This window comes from Chelonia mydas, chromosome 3 (assembly GCF_015237465.2).
Source record: "Chelonia mydas isolate rCheMyd1 chromosome 3, rCheMyd1.pri.v2, whole genome shotgun sequence".
NCBI classification, from domain to species: domain Eukaryota; kingdom Metazoa; phylum Chordata; order Testudines; family Cheloniidae; genus Chelonia; species Chelonia mydas.
This window is the reverse complement of record NC_057851.1, coordinates 29363447-29367783: the sequence shown is the minus strand read 5'-3', so window position 1 is coordinate 29367783 and position 4337 is coordinate 29363447.

The following is a 4337-nucleotide window of genomic DNA, read 5'->3' as shown; positions in this document are numbered from 1 at the left end:
TGAGAGCCACTGATCTAAGTCACCTTTGTAAATCTCTCCCTACGTTCCATTGCTAATATATTGATTGACCTTATAGGCAACACTTGAAATCTGACGTTTGTTTCTTCTAGTACAATCACTTATATCCCAATATCCATATCTGTGTGCGCTTAACTCCCTTTTGCCCAAAGCACCTAGCTAGTTTCTATCAGCCTGGGAGTGACTGTTTTATTTTTCTGTGATTCCTCAAAACCAATAATGTCACTATATGGTCAAAGTGGCACTTGCCAAATAGGCTCTTTTGGACTTACAGGAATGAAGAACAAGATGAGGAAGGGGAATACACGAGTGGATGGACAGATGGCTACCGTGCCATCTTATTGCCAGGATTTTTTTGTAAGAGGGTTTGAGGGTCAAACAGGGTGGATGTACCCCAGACCCCACCCATCAGAACAGCAGAGGACTGTGACTGCCAGCAGAACTCTCATCTACCCTCTCTGTTACGGGAGTCGTCCATATTGGAAAACACTGACTGGGGGCTTTTATTTTAAAATAATAACCAGCTCCCCACAGGTTGGCTGCTCCTCCTCTCTCCTCAGCTCCCTGCTTCCAGTGTTTCCTACAGACAGGTGTGGGGAGTGCAGAGAGAAAAGGCAATTGCTTAGGCCAATGATGTCCAGACGGCATCAGATCCCCTATTCCAAGCATAAAGTGCCGTTGCAGTAAAAGGGGACTATAAAATTGATATCTGTTGGGTTTAATCCTGCTCCCCATTGCAGTCAGTGGTCAAATTCCCATAGGCTTTTATGGGGAGCAGGATCTGGCCTCACATCTCTTTCCTGTGAGCCATATTCGGGAGTTCTAACTCTGACAGATCATGCCCTTTGGCTCTATGCCTGGAGGGACTCCTCTGTGCACAGATCTCGCTCTGGCCAGGCAGAAAGCAGGGATGAGGGTCAGCTATGTCTGCAGCAGCACTGCACTTCACTCAGACCCTGCAGCTTCTCCCTGTGTGTGGGGGGGGAGAAAAGGAAGCCAGGTGGGAGCATGCAAGACAGGTATGGGCTTTCAGAGGCAGGCATCATCTGAGGAGCCCCAAACTGCATGACTCAGGTACACCTTTTGAGTTCTGCTGGCCTTTCGGCAGCATGGAGACGGAAAAAGCACAACCTGTTTGTGGCACCAAAATGAGATGTCACTCAGGGCCGTGCTATTATCATTCGTATTACCATAGCGCCTAGGGGCCCCAGTCCTGGACCCGGACCCCATTTTGCTAGGTGCTGCACGAACACAGAACAATGTCACAAGGGTTGCTTGTTTAGTAGGATAAGGGGTCTGTCAGTAAAGTGTGATCTCTTCTGCATAGCCAAGGTCAGAGGCTAGGAAGGAAGTTAATATTCACCATTCTGGGTTTTTTTCAGGAACTTGTTTCCACCAGAAGATTTCTAGGGTGAATGTTTTCAGTCAGACAATCCATGGAAGAGGCTTATCTCATGACAGTGCTCAGGTAACTAGTTCAGTCTGAAATGCCATCTTGTGAGTGTAAAATTCTTCTCCTTCTGTGCTACTTACAGTATTTTCAACAGAATGCCAGTAAAGACCGTGCACGTCTGGTTTATGAGTGCTGGGTGCCCATCAAAGTGCAGGAACTCTGGAATGTTAAGGGGTTTTCTTATCAACAACATTGGGAAACAATGGAAATGTCCTTGATGTTAGAGGATTCAGAAGAAATCTCTTCTTGTTGCTCACTAAGACTCTCTTCTTGAAATGCCCCTCTCTTCAAGTTTCTGAGTCATTTGACCAAGAATGTTTAGCTGTCATAGACTAAAAGATAAGTATAGAAAATAGCCAGCTGAATGGCATAAGAGGTTAAAAAGTTTACATTCTCATTTTTAAAAAGGGGCATTTTTAGCTAGAACACTCACCCTTTTCTTTAATAAAAGATTTGGACCTCACAGAGTAAGCGGAAAAATCTTCAGCTTTCCTATTGCAAGCTGCCTCGACTACAGTCATCCTTCAGTGCGCAAGGTTTATTTATTAATCTGCCTTTCTAGTATTAACTTGTATGTACATAAGGCAGCCCCCAACTTCACCATCATTCAAATAAGAGAGTGATTGCATGAGAGAAGGAGGGGGTTTGGCATTTGGGCCCGGTTTTCAGATCTGGTTGATTTCAGCTGAAGTTGTGAGTGCATAGTCTTTCTGAAAATCAGATTCAGCTTTGCCTTTCAATTAAGCCAGTAATTTCCAAAGCACTTTAGAATGTTGCTCTGAATGCAGAGATCTCTCACTTCCTGTGACTCTGAACATTGTCCCATCCTGATGTGTTATAAAATACAAGGCGCAGAAAAAGCTGTTCCTGAGTGCAAAGCAAGTATCATTCTGCTACAAAAAGGGAAAGGAGCTGGCTTCACTGCTACAAGCTAAATCAAGAAAAACAACTGTTGAGGGGAGAGAGAGAGAGATGTGCTCACCCCATTAGACCTCATACAAGACTGGGAGCCAGGAACTCTTGAATTAGTATCATTATTCGGTTTAAGGCACTTCTTTTGATATTTTTGTGCTGCCATTTTAGAGTCTGATCCTGCAAGGTGCTGAGCATTCCCATCTTTTATTGACATTAATGGGAATTGAGGGCACTTGGCAGCTTGCAAGATCAGGTCTTTCTTACTGAAAAGCAATCCTACAAAAGGGTTTAGGACAGGAAGTGAAGGAAAACTACAGCTGGGATTAAGCATGTAATTACTTGAGCTAGAATTTGACCTAGTGCTGGGGTTTAATACTCCAACAGAAACTGCTTTATAAATTAGTACAGAGAAGTTTCAGATATTCAGCTGAGCCATCGTCTTTACAGTATCGTTCAGCATGTGTTGGATATTACTGCACCACAATGTTATTTTAAACATTTATTTTTTCCCTGGCTCAGCTCTTTAAAATAGGAGATTTGTTTTGTTTAAAAAGATGGGATCTAAAATCAAACCAGGTGGAGTCTTACATTTCATGCACTTCAACACAATCTCTTTCTCCCTTCTTCTTAGGGGAGGGAGAGCTGTGAAAGATGCAAAGACTCGAGTTGTGAAAGTATTTCCTCCAGCAACAGCATCTGGCTCCTTGCAAGCTTTGCAGTACACTGGGAGGGCAGCTTTCAAGTAGGTGGAATATGGTATGTCTCATATGATCAGACTGTATGCTAACAGACTGTGCAGTTGATCTAGTCCTGCTGGACTATGCTTTCCATGGAGTCTCCCTTTTAAGTCTGACAAATTATATCCAAATGGTGAATAAGGCCCTGCATAAAGCCCTGATGCGGTGCACGGTACATGATGGGCCTTTCCTAATGTAAGATAAAGGCTTTTCATTGCCACTTCTATGTGCGAGGTCTTTAGACTGCACATTTGCTGAGAAGCTGGACTCTCTTGCCAGCATACAGCTGTCAGTGCTGCACAATTCAGAAACAGTGGGAGAAATGCAGACAAACTGTACAGCACTCTAGGTGCCTGACTTGTATACAAGCATATTTTACATCAACAGGACTTAGAGATGGGCTAAAGCTGCAGCTTTGAACCCAAATCCCCCCCATTCAAGCCCCCACTCTAGTTTGGAGTCCGAGAGGAAGGTGTTTGTTTCCCAGGTCCAGGCTGGAAGTGGTTGAAAGCTCTCAAGAACAACTGATCTCATGAAACTTTTACTATTCAAGATGGCCAGAATGTCATCGGATTAGATTATCTCCTGAGATCTCAGCTATTTAGGATCGAACACTTTAGGCAGATTTTAGCACTGTCAAATCTGGATTTGAATAAACCTATAAATCTCTAAACCTAACTGGATTTGAATACAACTTTCTCATCTCTTCCCATCTCATCTCTTTTACTGGCAGCTACATAGCATGGTCTAGTGGATCGGGCCCTGAACTATGACTCTAGAGACTTGGGTTCAGTTCCTAGTTCTATGATAGACTCATTGTGCAACCTTGAGTAAGTCACTTAATCTACCCTGTGTTGTGGTTCCTAATCTGTAAAATGGGGATAATACTTCCCTACCTCACAGGAGTGTTGTGATTTTAACATCCATTAATGATTGGGAAGAATGCTGATATTTTGCTGAGGAGGTTAGCTAGCTAGATAATGTGTAAGTAGCTAGACAGAGTTTGGTTTTTAAGGGTAATTTCAGAAGCACTAATTTTGCATGCAATAGCTGTACTAATTCATTTCCCATCTCTTGAACTGGACTGAAGTTATGTACACATTTGTTAGTTCAGACTTGCATGCCACATCCCTGTTAATCACCTCAAGTCCACCTTGCTTAAACAAATGAGCTCACACATTCTGCCAGCTTGATTTAGACAGACCCCATCTATT